We start from the raw sequence: 17039 nt of genomic DNA on the forward strand, positions 1-17039 counted from the left end.
ATATCAAAATTGCTTTTGTAATTAGTATATTCTTGTTATAAATGATACTTTATAGTATGCATATAGTTATGATATGAAGTTTCCAAATTTTGGAAATGAGATCGAAAAAAAATTAAAAACAAGACAAAGGAAATGAGATCGAAATGGAAAACAGTAAACAAGAATATTACCAAACGAACCCTTAAGTTTCCTTTTTATGGGAGTTAAATGGACAACAACACAGTGTAATCGAGCTCTATTATTTTCAAATTGAAAACATGTTTCCATATTGTTGGATATCAATATATGATTAAATTTACCTTAACATATCAGCTAATAAGCTTTTTGGTTGATTGGTCGTTTAATCATATTAATTCACATTCTATCATAGCAGAAGATGTTGTGTTTCGTATTTATTATTTATTTCCACTTATCGGGGCTTGTGCAATTTTCCAAGCCCAAAAGTGATGAGAGTGTTAGATATTCATATATGATTAAATTTATCTAAACCCAATAACTTACCATAAAATTATAAAAGAAACTCAGAATTCGTACGACATAATACAAATAGAGTAACATTACAGATTCAAACATACATTTATTTCAATGCATTACATAACTAAAACTGAGAAAAACGATACACGAGCTAGCGCTTGAGGTCACTCTCTTATTATTTCTTTTTATTACATTGATGGCAGTACACGCTAGTTCAAGTTGAAGATGTGGGAGATGATTATTCCATTTTACAGGCAAGTAAAGCATTGTCAGTGCTAGGTTCAAGCTCTAATGGTGCAGGCTCTAGATCCTTAATGGAAGCTAGTTTTTTCTGAAAGAATGTGGGAGATGAACGTTCTATTTTATAGGCAAGTAAAGCATTGTCAGTGCTTGGTTCAAGCTCCTTAATGAAAAGCTTTTCACTTCCAGGAAAAAGTGACTTTAAATTAGGCAATGACTCATCTTCCATCACATTCTTGAACTGGATCTTTCAATTCTTTTCTGGACTCTGTGGTACTCGCAAACTGAAACATCGGATCACAAAGAAGAAGAAAAAAAGGTGTTAGAGAATTGTATAATATTTGAGTAATTAATCTTGACAAAAACGATAATTTCACATATATAAAAAAATTTTAGATGAGGAAATTGGGAAGGTTGGCTACCATGACCAAGAGAAGCGAGATCATGAGAGTGATGCAGAGAGGGAGCTCCATATCGAACGAAAACAAAGTGAGTTTTGTTTCCTGTTTGAATTGATGAATTTGGTGGGAACATATTCTTTATCTGATTACCCATGCATATATATAGGCTTAGACCGCTAGTTTGCTAGTAGTAATTTAGTAGTGAAGGTGAAGCCATACATGAATATTGGATAACCTTGAATAGAGTAATGGAGGTATGTGTAAAGACAAACATTGAAATCCGTTGGAGATAAACATGGTCTGTTTGCAAAGAAACAAATCATATTTGGAAAGAATCTTAAAGTGAAATTTAAATTATAACAAACAGCGAATAAATTGAGGAGAGTAATCAATGTGTACACTTTTGTAGACATGAGAATCCATGTGTCCAGCGACGTGTCAAGTATTGATGGTGTGGCATATGTATACTGTTACGTACGTTCCATGTGGCAACTGGCTACCACCTCGATCTTGTTGTCGGCCGGTGGGTTTTGTCACTTCCAATTTCTGAAAAGAAAATAAAATTAATATTGCCCAATTTGTGGTACTGAGTTGTGGCTAGTGGATGTATATTGTTCTTCGACCTCGTCGCTGGTCAACTATTGGGTGGATAAAAGTGTAGATGCACGGTTAAGTTTTGTCTTTGCCTTTTTATAGTTTAAATTTTATTTTATAAATATTATCACTTCCAATCAGCTTAGTTTGTTTTTTTTAATTAAAGAAACTATTGTTATATTTATGAGGAAGAAGAATGGAGAGGCAAGAAGAAGAATGAAGAAGAAAAACATAGGTCGGTGGTGTGCTGCAAAGTGAGGGATGAGAACATCAAGAGAACAAAAACAAAACAAACAAGAGAATGAGTGGAGAGGAAAAATCCATTAAATGAATGTTAAAAAAAATATTAAATTAATTTCTTTAGTTTTTAAAAAAGTAGCATGAGAATCAGGACGTGGTTTTCAACGCTGCATGCATGGCAGACTGCATTATGCAGTTTTTTTTTCCTTTTTTTTTTAACAAAACTAATCTTTGCTCACACTAATATTGACGTATTTTTCTAATTTTGCTTTTTAAGAAATGCTCAATTGAGAAATCCAACTTTTAATGAAAAAAAATTGATTTGCCAGCGGTGGTATGATTTGTATATGCAATAACTCAATTCTTAAAACTTTACCTTGTTTTTTTCTTTCCATACCTTAATGTTTTAATATAAAACTAAAAAATAAAAAAAAAATTTAGATTCTAATTTTTTTTTTCATTTTATGGTTGAAGTGAAAAAATTTAAATTAATATCTCTATCCAATTTACTTATTTAATTTAATGTTAACATAACATGTTCCCTTAGTATGTACTAATAAGTAGTTCTCTCGCTGGTAAAATAGCACACGATAAGTTATCGTGCTTTAAGTAGATTAATTAATTAAGGACAAGCGGATTTAGAGAAAATATTTCTTAATAATTAATTAGAGCACTTAGATATATCGCGACGTAAAAATGTATTTTTGGTTTAGAAAAATACTAAAATTTTTGTGGTTTCCTAATTTATTAAATTAGTGAGTGAAATAAAATATAGTAACTTGTATAATTGTTGACATGTGAAACTCACGAGAATTTATTAAACCCATGAAAAAATATATTATCAATAGAAAAAAATGATACTTGAGATAAGTTAAGTTATACTTACCTAGGCTGATTCTTGTCTAAGAAATCTCAAAACAAAATGGCCCAAAGTGTATTTTAATTAAAAAAAAACATGAATTGTCTTCGGTGCAACAGAATACCTATGATGTTTTACAAATGTCTTTTTTCTTTTAATATTTAGAAATCTAGATTTCTCAAATTTAAATAAGTTTTTTTTTTCCAAATTACCTCAATAAATCTCATTCTATTATATTTATAATTATATTTTAAAATGTATTATTTTCTAGTGAAAATTGATGACCATTTCATACAAATATTTACATTAATGATTAAATGATAAAATTTTATTAAATAATTAAACAAATATAGTAGCTAATCAATGCACATATTCTTACATAATTTTCTTGCGGTTTTTCTTTTAATTTTTCGGCTTTTGGGGATTAGAGTGTACGGTCTATGATTTGGAGTTTAGGGTTTCATTTATTTATTAAAAATATATGAATAAAAGTAGTATGGTAATCTTAATTGTCCAACGGTCCAAATCTTGTTTTGTTGATAAATATACATATTTGGTAAACCATCAAGCTTTTTATATCTAAAATTTGAGAAACATTTCTAGATGCCAAATTTTAGAAACTACACAAAGTAGTTTCTTTCTTCCTATTTTTATTTTTTTCCCTATGTGGGTGCATCTTTAGGTTAAATATAATATCTTGTACCCCATTGATAGAAAATGGAGCTTTGGCCTGGTGGCTGCACCCAAATTTCACATCATTTTTTGCTGTTAAGGTTATATTCCATCTTGAGCAAAACTTTGTTTTTAAATTTAAAATAGTTTGAAAACATTTTCTTAAAATATTTACCAATCTAGATTTCTAAGATTTAAATAAGTTTTTTTTTCCATATTGCCCTAAATAAATGTTACTCCAATACAAGAATTTAGAGCTACGACGACGCCACTTCTCTCGACAAACCAAAAATGCATCGGTATCGCTCACATTTACCAAATTTTATGAAAGGCGCCGAAAATAATAGACCATAGAAGAAAGCATAGAATTTTTCCCAATGCTTTTCAAATAGAGTCGAGAAAAGTTTTCTTTCCCGATAGCATCAGAAAAAGTCTGTTAGTAAAATGTCAAAACCATAATGATATTCTTTTTCTCCCCAAGTCATTCCACACCGTCCCTCATTAAAATATTTTTTTTTATTTCTTCTCTCTTCTCCTTCTCCTCCGGGTACGCTGGCTGTCGTTTTCGCTCGCCTCTCGCCATTGTCGCTCCTTGCCTGCTTCAACTGCAGCTATTCATCTTTATCCCCCTCTACTCCTTGCCTGCTATCACCGTCAAGAAATAAACTTAAGAACCTCGATCTAATGGAGAACCTAGAAACAATGACGAACCAACTGCAAACACAACAACTAGTAACGGAGATTGGATATGTTCTTTCCGGTCGATTTAATGCTTAATTAAAAACCACTAGATTGATTAACTTTGTATACAATAATTCCATTTCATTTTTCATTTTTTTTGCTTGCATTTGTTAAATTTCTTATAACAAACTGAAATGTGTGTATTGATAATTTTAGTGAAAGTATATTTTGGATATTTCCATTGGGTGAATTTGATGATAGACGTATATTTGCATTCCTTTGTTGTTCTAGGAGAGGAGCCTTGATTTTTAGCTTAGATTATCTGTTTTGATTTTCCGTCCAATTTATTTATGTTAGATTTTGAAGCATTCTTGAATGATGCTTATCATATGTTTTTATGATGTCAATTATAACAATATATTAGTCTCAGACGATATTTATTTTTGGTGTGGGTTAATCTTACTCTATGAGACCGAAACAAATTTCAATGTTGGTTTGTAAAGCTTGTGCTGTTTCACGTAAATTTTTGTTAGACCTAAACTTAATACATTGCAAGGGATTGTCTACTGAATTGGATATATTCTTATTATTGATTAACTTACAATGTTCAAATATCAATTATCCTACAAAAGCGAAGATAATACTCAGTGGTAATTGGCATATATATTCCAACCAAGAGGTTGGGAATTCGATCTTCACCCACCTATTATACTAAAAAAATATATATCAATTATCCTTATTTTGTACCCATTTCAAAACTTTTTATTAATGCTACTCTATGTTTCCTATTTATATATATATAGATATAAAAGAAAAAACTCAATTATCTTTCAAAATATAAAATTTGAAAGCTATTTAGAATTCGGACTCTCAATATTTTAAAATCATCTCGGTGTTAACCATGGTGTACTTTCTATATTTTAAAATGTGTGTTGAGAAGATCTCACTTGACTTTGAACCTAAATCTCACAAGTTAAAAGAAAAAACAATAACATGAGAAGTAGTAAACATTGGATTGAAATGGTAATTTTTCGTGCCTTCCATTCAAATTATTCGTGTCCAATAATCTTTTTCCATATTTTTTCTTCAAGAGGATCAATATGGATGATGATTGGATTCGGTCATTAGTTTGCTAAAAAGAGTTTGTCTGTAGTATTTTAAAACAAAACTATATTTTAAAGCCTTAATAACCTTTAAAAGCATATTGTCATAGCAAAGTAAAGACTAGTTATATGCTTTAAAGCTTATTTGTAAATTAGCCTTACAGAATATTAGACCGAGCGAAGAAGTTTGTGACAAAAATAAACAAAGAAATTTCCCCATTCTTTCTATCTTTCATATTTTCGTTAATGCTTTAGAGTTTGATACGTGCTTTTTTTTTCTGGGTAGGTCTTACAATTTTATTTGAACACGCATTTTAACTTAATTATGGTCATTTTTTTGACTTATTAATCTTTGTGAGTGAGTAGTTTAAGGGAGGTAGAAGAATATATATATAATGTGGTCTTATATATATAAAGTGCTTAAGATATGAGATTTTAAAAGATTGTTTGATTGAAAATTGATTCAATTGGAGGTATTTTTTAGACTTGTTTGGGCTACTTTGATATTTCAAGGGTGGGCCAGATGGTTGAGGGTCATTTGAAGCTACTGAACCCAAATAGAGTGTATGAGCTTTTAAGATGCTTACGTAGTTCGGACGGTTGGGTTAAGTGCATTAGGGTCGCTCTTAGGTGTATGTTCAATTTTATTTTTGCCTAAAAAACACACTTAGGCTCTTAGTCATAATTTAGATGCTTTGTGATTTCCGCAATGGATAGTTTATGATCCTTTGAAGTTACTTGTTGGTCAAAATCAAATAGGTATGTCAGAGATCTTAAGACATTTACATAACTTTTGGGGTGGGGGTGTTAGGATTACTAACATTAAGCTGGCTTAGAAGCACCTAAAAGTAAATTTTGACCACCACAGCTCACTTGGCCACTTTTTAGATACTTTGTTTGTTTGTTTGTTTTTTTTTTATTTTTGTTTTAGACACTCTCATATTATTGGTTTCATTCTTTCAGCTGTGTAATCTTGAAGGCTCATTTTGAAAAAATGCATACGTAGAAGAAAATTTGAAGGCTTTTAGGATTACTTATTTCATTTTTCGTGTATTTTGCAACTTTCTAGATTGTAATGAAGAACGTATACAATTTTTTCGTGTAAAGATATTTGTGTTACAATTTTTAAAAAAAATTAATTTTCGTAAAATAAAGAAATACAAATTTTCGTGATAGGATGTATATTTTGTAAATGATACAAACTTATATGAAAGGATATGTCTTTTATCAAAAGACATAATCTTATACGTAAAGATGTGACTATTTGAATGGCCACAAATAATCTATAAATTGTGGTTTCTTTTCAGTTTTGAGAAACAAAAAAAAGCATCCCTCAAATTCTCTCTTTTTTCGTGTGTACGAGTACTTAAATACTTTGAGTTCGTTGAGTCCTGTGCGTGAAGTGTTGCATTCACATGTTGGTATATCTATCCTATACTGAGAGACAATTGTTCATGAAACCTGAATACCATAGAGGGAACAAAATTGTCTTACGAAAATAACACTACTGTTGGGTTCGAATTGGTTAATTTTGTGTTTCCTTAATTTCTCTACATTTTATCTCCACCAATTTAAACTTAAACTTGAGATTTGTAAATATTTTGATTTAGGTTACCATTCATTATTTTGTGTTGACAATATGCAAATATATATTTGGGTGGTATTAGTATGTATCACATGGTTCAATATTGGATATCTAATCTATACATCTCGAGATTTTAGATTCATGAGAGTTTTGGTTTCATTATTGTGAATGAGTGTGGATGCAATTATGTGTCGAGTAATTACTCTACTGGTGCAACTTTGTGCCCAAATTTCACACCATCCACTACTGTCTAATTTAGATTTTCATATTAATAAAAACATGGTTTATTCCTTTTCATATTTCTTAAACAAAATTATATTTTTTATTTTTCAAATTTAAAATATTTTAAATTTTTTTTCTTTATTTCAGGATATTATATTTTCTTCAAAAAAATCTATTTTTAAATGAAAATTATTTCATTTTGTATTTAAAGCTAATAATTTATTAAAAAAATTCTATTATAAATTATATTTTTCTTAATGTATTATATTATTCGAGTATATGTTATATCTTTTTTTTTTTTGCGCTATATCTACTAAATCTCATTTTAACTAACAACAAAAATATATCAACTTGAGTTAAGATATATGTTGCCATGCATAAGAGGTTGTGGGTTCGAAACCCAACCCTTACAAGTCTTTATATAAAAAAAAAATAGTAAATAGTTATCAAACATATTTTTTTTTTCTGTTTTTCTTTCAACAAAAATAGTTATCAAACCTATTCATGTTTCTCGTTCTAGAAAAATTAAAAACTAGACAAAGGAAATGAGATCGAAATGGAAAGAGTAAACAAGAATATTACCAAACGAGCCCTTAAGTTTCCTTTTTATTGGAGTTAAATGGACAACAACACAGTGTAATCAAACTCTATTATTTTAATATTGTAAACATGTTTCTATATTGTTGGATATCAATATATGATTAAATTTGCCTTAGCATATCAGCTTATAAGCTTTTTAGTTGATTGGTCGTTTAATCATATTAATTCACATTTTATCATAGCAGAAGATGTTGTGTTTCGTATTTATTATTTATTTCCACTTATCGGGGCTTGTGCAATTTTCCAAGCCCAAAAGTGATGGGAGTGTTAGATATTCATATATGATTAAATTTATCTAAACCCGATAACTTACCATAAAATTATAAAAGAAACTCAGAATTCATACGACATAATACAAATAGAGTAACATTACAGATTCAAACATACATTTATTTCAATGCATTACATAACTAAAACTGAGAAAAACGATACACGAGCTAGCGCTTGAGGTCACTCTCTTATTATTTCTTTTTATTACATTGATGGCAGTACACGCTAGTTCAAGTTGAAGATGTGGGAGATGATTATTCCATTTTATAGGCAAGTAAAGCATTGTCAGTGCTAGGTTCAAGCTTTAATGGTGCAGGCTCTAGACCCTTAATGGAAGCTAGTTTTTTCTGAAAGAATGTGGGAGATGAACGTTCCATTTTATAGGCAAGTAAAGCATTGTCAGTGCTTGGTTCAAGCTCTATTGGTTGATGCTCTATAGCTTTAATGGAAGCTGGTTTTTTCTGAAAGAATGTGGGAGATGATCGTTCAATTTTATAGGCAAGTAAAGCATTGTCAGTGCTTGGTTCAAGCTCGTTAATGAAAAGCTTTTCACTTCGAGGAAAAAGTGACTTTAAATTAGGCAATGACTCATCTTCCATCACATTCTTGAACCAATGATCTTTCAATTCCTTTCTGGACTCTGTGGTACTCACAAACTAAAACATCAGATCACAAAGAAGAAAAAAAAAGGTGTTAGAGAATTGTATAATATTTGAGTAATTAATCTTGACAAAAACAATAATTTCACATATATAAAAAAATTTTAGATGAGGAAATTGGGAAGGTTGGCTACCATGACCAAGAGAAGCGAGATCATGAGAGTGATGCAGACAGGGAGCTCCATATCGAACGAAAACAAAGTGAGTTTTGTTTCCTGTTTGAATTGATGAATTTGGTGGGAACATATTCTTTATCTGATTACCCATGCATATATATAGGCTTAGACCGCTAGTGTGCTAGTAGTAATTTAGTAGTGAAGCTGAAGTCATGCATGAATATTGGATAACCTTGAACAAAGTAATGGAGATATGTGTAAAGACAAACATTTGAATGCGTTGAAGATAAACATGGTTTGTTTCCAAACAAACAAATTATATTTGGAAAGAATCTTAAAGTTAAATTTAAATTAAAACAAATAGCGGATAAATTTAAGAGAGTAATCAATGTGTACACTTGTGCAGGCATTGGAATCCATGTGTCGAGCGACGTGCCAAGTATTGATGATGTGGCGCGTATGTATACTGTGACGTATCCATGTAGCAACCACATACCACCTCGATCCGGTCGTTGGCCGGTGGGTTTTGTCACTTCAAATTTCTGAAAATAAAACAAAATTAATATTGCCTAATTTGTGGTACTGAGGCTGTAATTGGTGGATGTATATTGTACTTCGACCTCGTCGCCAGTCAAATACTAGGTGGATTAAATATATAGATACAGGATTAAATTTTGTCTTGACATGCCTTTTTTGTTTTAAATTAAGGGAGAAGAATGGAGAGGCAATAAGAAGAAGAATACAGGTGGGTGGTGTGCTGTAAAGTGAGGAATGAAAACATCAAGACAAGAAAACAAAACAAGCAATAGAATGAGTGGAGAAAAAAATCCATTGAATAAAGATTAAAAAAATAATTAAATTAAATTCTTTATTTTTTTAAAAGTAGCATGTGAACCAGGGCCTGATTTTCAATGTTGCTGCATGCATGGTAGAGTGCATTATGCAGTCTTTTTCTTTTCTTTTTTTTTTTTAAACAAAACTAATCTTTTCTCACTCTAGTATATTGGCATATTTTTCTAATTTTGTTTCTTAAGAAATGCTCAATTGAGAAATCCAACTATGAATTGAAAAAAATAGATTCGCATTCTTAAAACTTGATGTTGTTTGTTTTTTCTTTCCATACCTTGATGTTTTAATATAAAACTAAAAAGAACAATTTAGATTCTAATTTTTTTTTCATTTTATAGTCGAAGTTCAAAAAATTTAAATTAATCTCTCTCCAATTTACTTAGTTAATTTAACGTTAACATAACAAGTTCACTGTATTAATAAGTTGTTTCTCGCTAGCAAAATAACACACGACAAGTTATTGTGCTTTAAGTGGATTAAATAATTAAGGACAAGCGGAGTTAGAGAAAATATTTCTTAATAATTAATTAGAGCACTTAGATATATTGCGACGTAAAAAGAAATTTTAATTTAGAAAAATACTAAAATTTTGTGGTTTCCAAATTTATTAAATTAGTGCGAGAAATAAAATACAGTAACTTGTATAATTGTTGACATGATGAAACTCATCGAATGAGAATTTATTAAACCCATGAAAACAAAATATTATCAACAGAAAAACATGATACTTGAGATCAATTAAGTTATTTGGAAGGGAAATGTTTAAATTAGTGTAACAATTTGTTTATGCAAGGATTTGCACAACAGTGTGTTCCTGATTGTAGCTCGAACTCGACCTCCGGACCGACCTGAACACTTGGGCGGACCTGCACAAAAAAGGTGAGCACTCCGACGATCAAGTCAGTATAGGTCGGATTCCAACTTTAGTTCGAAGCCAGAGATCATCGTACCTGATCGGGGAGTGAGATCCTCTACTTATGGGTGGTGGTCCCGCTAATCTCGCGACGGTTACATTCGGTAATCTCGGGACCGTCGGTTACACCCGCTGATCTCGGGACCGACGGTTACGCCCGATAATCACGCCGCAGACAGTTGCTCACATCGGCCCCTACCGAGCTCCCCGGTAGGTCGGACCTGGGCCAGGTTCACCTCGGCCCTCATACTTAGCTTTCGTCGGCGTTGGTGGCAGCCATCTCGGCTATCCGAGCTGGGATGACTCATGAGCCATCTTGGAGCACCAATGGGGGTCCTCCACGTGTCCAGGGTATTCCCTTCCCCAAACATTGGCCCCCTCTCTGTCTGGTCCGATCTCAACCTGGTAGAGAAGTTCATCCGACTTGCTTTGGACACGTGGCGATTTCCTATTTGTGGGAAAATACAACCGTCGCAAAAGATTTATCGTCTGAATATTCAAATATTCCGACGCTTCGGATCTCAGAGAGGATCTTAGCCGCTCGTTGATTACACGTGTACGGTGGGGAAATTCCTCCGACGGGCTATAAATGCCCCCAATCCTTCAGATCATACCTTACGTTCCTTGAGTTCTTGGAGTTCGATCTGAAGGCAGCTCGAACCCCTGGTAGGTCGGTCTCTTTCCTCTCTCTTTCGAACGTAATTGCCATGTCGTCCTCTATTAGCAGCAACCTAGGGTCCGATCTAGCTCGTAGGTTAGAGTCCGAGCTCGAGGAGATAGAAAACTTTAGAATCTCTGATGACGGGGAGGATAGTGACGCCTCCACTTCAGGTCAGGGTTTGGAATACCCTTCTAGGATACCTGAGCACTACCTCGGATCCCTCGGTAGGGGGTTCGCTATCCCTGAGAACATCCTCCTCAGGCTTCCGGAGGAGGGGGAGAGAGCTGACAATCCTCCAGAGGGATGGGTCACTCTCTACTTCAAAATGTTTGAGTACGGCCTCAGACTTCCTCTTCACCCTTTTGTCCAAGAGTTTCTCTTTCGGACTGGGTTGGCTCCGGCTCAAGTGGCCCCCAATGGGTGGGGTGTAATTTTTGCTTTGGCCATCCTCTTTTGGCTACGAGCTCGGGATAGTGAGGAGGCCGAGCTGTTGGACGTAGACCAGCTCCTCGCGTGCTTCGAGGCGAAAAGGATAGCTAAGAAGCCCGGTCGGTTCTATATGTGCGCAAGGAAAGGCGCAGGCGGTATAGTTAAGGGGCCGACCTCCATCAAGGGATGGTGAGGAAGTGGTTCTACGCTTCCGGGGAATGGCTCGCAAAGGACGAGTCAGGTCGTTCCTTCTTTGACGTCCCCACTAGGTTTGGGAACCTAGGTACGGAGTAGTTCTTACTTTTCGTAATTTTCTTCTGTCATTCAGGTCTAACTTGGATTTTGTCTTCGTGCAGTTTCAATCTGGCCAGTCCCCGAGCTTACGCAGGCCTCCTTCGATACTCTGAAATACTACAAGGAGCGCTTTCCGAGGGGTAGGAAGGTCGGAACCCTGGTGACTGACGAACTGCTGCTTGAGTCCGGGCTGCTAGATTACAACCCTGCAGTTCGTCCCATTGAATCCTCAAGGTCGAACTCTGAACTTGGTATGCCGAGCTTGCCTTCCCCCTTTTTCCTCTAACCTTGTGTTGACCCTTGTTTTTATCTCGCAGCCATGGTTTGCGGATTTGCAAGCGGCGTGAAGTGCAAGTCTAAGGGCCGAGCCCATGCTCTTGAGGCCGCCCAGGGTTCGAAACCTGCCACACCTGCCGTGGTAGGGCCTGCCTCGGAAGATCCAGCCCCGGTGATCGAGCTGGAGTCTTCTGGGGGTCCCTCGAGGGAGAAGCGCCCCAGGGATCAGACCAAGGCGGTGGACGCCCAAACCGAGGCGGCGGACGCCCCGCCTTTGGGCGAGGAGGCGAGGGAGGAAGCCCCTCCGAAGCGAAGAAGGAAGAAAAAGAAGGCGATCCCCCCTCGGAGGTCGGAGCTTGCGGGGTCTTGCCTGCAAGTTTCGCAGATCGGGTGGACGATCCTGCGGCCAGGATGGGCGGGACGTCCGAAGTGACGGCACGGTTCAGAATTGAGCCGTCAAGTTCCGGGGTGAGGGACCAGGTGTCCCGCATCTCGGCTGCAAGTTTGGACCGCTGCCTAAGGAGGGCGTCCAAATTTGTGAGCGCCCCTGGGTCCGTTCTGCAGAGGACCATCGACTACGCCGCCGAGGTAAGACTAGTGCCCCATTATTGCTTGATTTCGCCCAACAGGTAGTTCGATCTAACTTTTTCCTTCTACCATTTCGCAGGCGTTCGTTGCTTCCATTCAATCGGCTCTGGCTGTCAAGGCCGAGCTGGATGGGAGGGAAGTTCTGGCAGCGAGGGAGAAAGAGGAGTTCTCCGCTGCCTTGGAGACTGCTTCCTCCACCATGAAGGATGAGCTGCTGAAGGCTCATTCTGAGGTGGAGACTTTGAAGGCCGAGGTGGAGTCCCAGGCCGAGCTGTTGAAGAAGGAGGAGGACAGGCGCCAGGCCCAACTCCGAGCTGCCCACGCTATTACCAGGGGCCTGGAGAGGGAGAAGTTCCAGCTCCTGAAGGAGAAGGACGACATGCTCCAGGCGCTTGAAGCGAAGGATAAGGAGCTGGAGCATTCGTTTGCCGAGCTGGAGACGGCGAAGGAGCGCCTCAGCAATGGAGTCCTACTGGAGGAAGCGTTTAGGCAACATCCTGACTTCGATGGATTTGCCAAAGACTTTTCTGACGCGGGCTTCAAGTTCCTCATGAAGGGCATTGCTTCCGACATGCCCGACCTTCAGATCGATCTCAGCGGTCTGAAAAGGAGGTATGCCGAGAAGTGGGCGTCTGGGCCTGGCGGCACCCCTGGCCCCCAAGCGTTGGTGGATCAGTATGTCAGGGATCTGGACTCTGACTACTCCGATCCCGAAGAGGACCAGGTCGGCTCCACTCAAGAGGGCGCTTCCCCAGCAGGCTCTTAGGCGACCGCCCTTCACGAGGCTTTTCGCTGTTCTTCCTCCTTTTCTTTTGTTTTGTAAGTGTCAGGGCAGAGCTGCAAGGTCTATAAGCCTTGGCTCTGTTCTTCATTCAATAAAGAGACTCCCATTTGCTTCTACTTTGTTGTTAGCAACCTCTTTTCTTTGCCTTTCCTTTGAACTGCAGCTAATGTCACCTCGCACCTCTTACTTTTGGGGTCGCGCCTTTAATTAACATAATTTGAAAGTTTTGAGTTCGAATCTCTTAATGTTCAATACATTGCACCAACTCTGTATTTTTAACATTTCACCCTTAACTTAAAAAGGTAAAAAGGCTAAAATCCTAAGTCCGTAACTGTTCTTCATATCGTTCCTCGTACCCCCAAATTCGGAGGCTTGATCATTTTGAACTTTTCACATCGCCCCTTTGCCTTGAAGGTTTGAATTTTAAGTTCGTCAGTGGTTTTGGCATCGCACCTCGTACCCTTAGGCTTCGAAGGATTGAATTTGAACCAACTGCTGGAATGGGATCGCGTGGGAGTCCGTGGCCCCCATTTAATTTCTGGTCGAGCTCGGAAGCATGAAATTAAATCATCACATTTATTCCGATCATAATTCTTTTGGAACAGTCTTTACAGATGCATTGAAAATCCTTTTGTCATTTCAAGGATAATAACGCTTCAGGTGCTCCGCGTTCCACGGGTGCGCGAGGACGTCTCCTTTCAGATCGGCCAATATGTACGTCCCAGGTCGGATTATGCCCTTAATCTCAAACGGGCCCTCCCAGGCCGGATCAAGGGCACCCACATGCGCTTGGACCCTCCTTAAGACCAGATGTCCGACCTGAAAGGCCCGAGGTCGAACGCGGGCATTGTAATGTCTGGCCATTCTGCCCTGATATTCCGTCAGGCGTAGCTGGGCCATTGCTCTCCTTTCTTCCAACAAGTCGAGGTTGAGGAGCAGCTCATCCTCATTCGTCGTAGGGTCGTAATGTTCTACTCTGTCAGATGGCATGCCGATCTCAACCGGGACTACAGCTTCGGAGCCGAAGGCCAGGGAGAACGGGGTCTCACCCGTCGACTCTCGTTGGGTGGTCCGGTACGACCACAGAACCTCTGGTAGCTCCTCGGCCCACCTGCCTTTCTTGGAGTCCAGTCTAAGTTTGATGCCTCGCTTGATGATCTTGTTGACTGCCTCCACCTGCCCATTTGCTTGCGGGTGTGCGGGGGACGAGCTGAGATGACTTATACCAAGTTTGCTGCAAAAGTCTTTGAACTTGGCGTTGTCAAACTGCTTCCCATTGTCTGTCACTATGGCCTGCGGTATACCAAAGCGACATATGATATTCGTCCATACGAAGGACGTGACCCTGGATTCCGTTATGTGGGAGAGCGCCTCGGCCTCGGCCCACTTGGTGAAGTAATCCACAGCAACCACAGCGAACTTGGTCTGGCCCTTGCCCAAAGGGAAAGGACCAATGATATCTACCCCCCACTGTGCGAATGGCCATGGGGCCGAGATGGGGGTGAGCAGCTCGGGAGGTTGGCGGATTATGGTTCCGTAGCGTTGGCAATTGTCGCAAGTTCTAACGAACTTCTTGGCGTCCTGGCTGAGGGTCGGCCAATAGTATCCTTGCCGGATCACTTTGGCTGACAGCGACCGGGCGCCTGAGTGATTGCCGCACACTCCTTCGTGGATCTCTCTGAGGACGTACAGGCCCTCTTCAGGGGTTAGGCATTTCAATAGAGGTAGGGAAAAGCCACGTCGGTACAATGCACCATCTCGGACCACGAACCGAGCTGCCCGCCTTGCCAACTTTCTACGCTCCTTGGGATCTTGTGGTGAGTTACCCCTAATGAAGTCTGTGATCGGGTCCATCCATGAGGATTCTAGAGCGCCGATCTCCATCAGACCTGGTTCTAAGATCGAGGGATTATCTAGGATCTCGACGGGGACCGACCTGGCGAGGTCGGTCTCATACGCCGATGCTAACTTGGCCAAGGCGTCAGCATTAGAATTTTCTGCTCGCGGAATCCGGCTTACCTCGTAAGTTCGAAACTGGGCGAGGTATGATCTGACCTTGCCTAAATACTTCTCCATTCGGGTGTCTTTGGCTTGGTATTCGTCCTTGATCTGGCTCACAACCAGCTGGGAGTCACTGAAGACATTAACACAAGAGGCCCCCAATGTTCGAGCGATTCGCAGGCCGGCAATAAATGCTTCATACTCAGCCTCGTTGTTAGAAGTCCGGAAGCTGAACCGCAAGGCATACTCAAATCGCTCACCCCCTGGTCCGAGCAAGAGGACCCCGGCTCCGCACCCCTTCTCATTGGAGGATCCGTCGACATAGACTGTCCAAGGTAGGTCGGACTCGCTCAGCTCGGAAGGTGGTGTGAGCTCGGCTATGAAATCTGCCGTTGCTTGTCCTTTTAACGCAGTTCTGGGTGCGAACTGGATGTCGTACTCACTTAACTCTATTGCCCACTTCATTAGGCGTCCGGAAGCTTCCGGCTTGTGGAAGATACTTTTAAGGGGCAAGTTAGTGAGCACCACCACCGTATGGGCTTGGAAGTATGGTCTAAGTCGTCGGGCCGAGGTGACCAGAGCGAGAGCCAACTTCTCCATCTGAGGGTATCTAGTCTCGGCTTCAGTCATAGCCTTGCTTGTGTAGTAGACCGGGTTTTGTCGCGCTTCCTCTTGCCTGATTAGGGCCGAGCTGACGGCACTGTCAGACACTGCTAGGTACAATTGGAGCTTGTCCCCCGGCATGGGCTTGGCAAGCAAGGGTGCCGAACAGAGGTAGCTCTTCAATTGCTGAAACGCTTGCTCGCACTCCGCTGTCCATTCAAACGACCCTTTCTTTCGTAAGACCTTGAAGAAAGGGAGGCACTTATCTGTCGACCTTGAAACAAACCGGTTCAGGGCCGCAATCCTGCCATTGAGGCACTGAAGCTGCTTCAGCGTTTTAGGTGCCTCCATCTCGATCACGGCTTTAATCTTTTCGGGGTTGGCCTCGATTCCCCGGTTGTTTACCAGGAAGCCAAGGAATTTTCCCGAGGAGACTCCAAAGGCACACTTAGCAGGGTTGAGCTTCATTTGATATGCCCTCAGAACCTCGAAGGCTTCGGCCAAGTCGGAGAGATGCGACTTAGACTGCTTGCTCTTGACAAGCATGTCGTCCACATACACTTCCATATTCCGGCCGATCTGCCTGGCGAACATTTTCTTCACCATTCTCTGGTAGGTCGCTCCTGCGTTCTTTAACCCGAAGGGCATGACCTTGTAGCAGTATAGACCTTGGTCTGTTATGAAAGCGGTATGACCTTCATCTGGGACATGCATCTTGATTTGGTTGTACCCAGAGTAGGCGTCCATGAAGGTGAGCAGTTCGTGCCCGGTCGTGGCGTCCACGAGCTGATCAATCCTCGGCAGTGGGAAGCAATCTTTCGGACATGCCTTATTTAAGTTCGTAAAATCTACGCACATTCTCCACTTGCAGTTAGATTTTTTAACTAATACAACATTGGAGAGCCACTCGGGATACGAAATTTCT

At 39.2% G+C, this 17039-nt stretch overlaps 2 long non-coding RNA genes across 2 annotated transcripts; both read right to left on the bottom strand.

Annotated features, from left to right (window-relative positions):
* Positions 1-538: 538 nt before the first annotated feature.
* On the bottom strand, positions 539-1962 carry LOC148211223 (uncharacterized). Its single transcript, XR_015790736.1, has 2 exons — positions 1137-1962; positions 539-998 (listed from the first exon to the last, which is right to left on the bottom strand). It is a non-coding gene; the product is annotated as an uncharacterized LOC148211223 (long non-coding RNA).
* Positions 1963-7991: 6029 nt separating this feature from the next.
* On the bottom strand, positions 7992-9210 carry LOC148211224 (uncharacterized). Its single transcript, XR_015790662.1, has 2 exons — positions 8735-9210; positions 7992-8597 (listed from the first exon to the last, which is right to left on the bottom strand). It is a non-coding gene; the product is annotated as an uncharacterized LOC148211224 (long non-coding RNA).
* Positions 9211-17039: the final 7829 nt, after the last annotated feature.

The sequence above is a fragment of the Momordica charantia genome (assembly GCF_013281855.1).
Source record: "Momordica charantia cultivar OHB3-1 chromosome 5 unlocalized genomic scaffold, Mcharantia_2.0 BLBB01000005.1, whole genome shotgun sequence".
Classification (NCBI taxonomy): domain Eukaryota; kingdom Viridiplantae; phylum Streptophyta; class Magnoliopsida; order Cucurbitales; family Cucurbitaceae; genus Momordica; species Momordica charantia.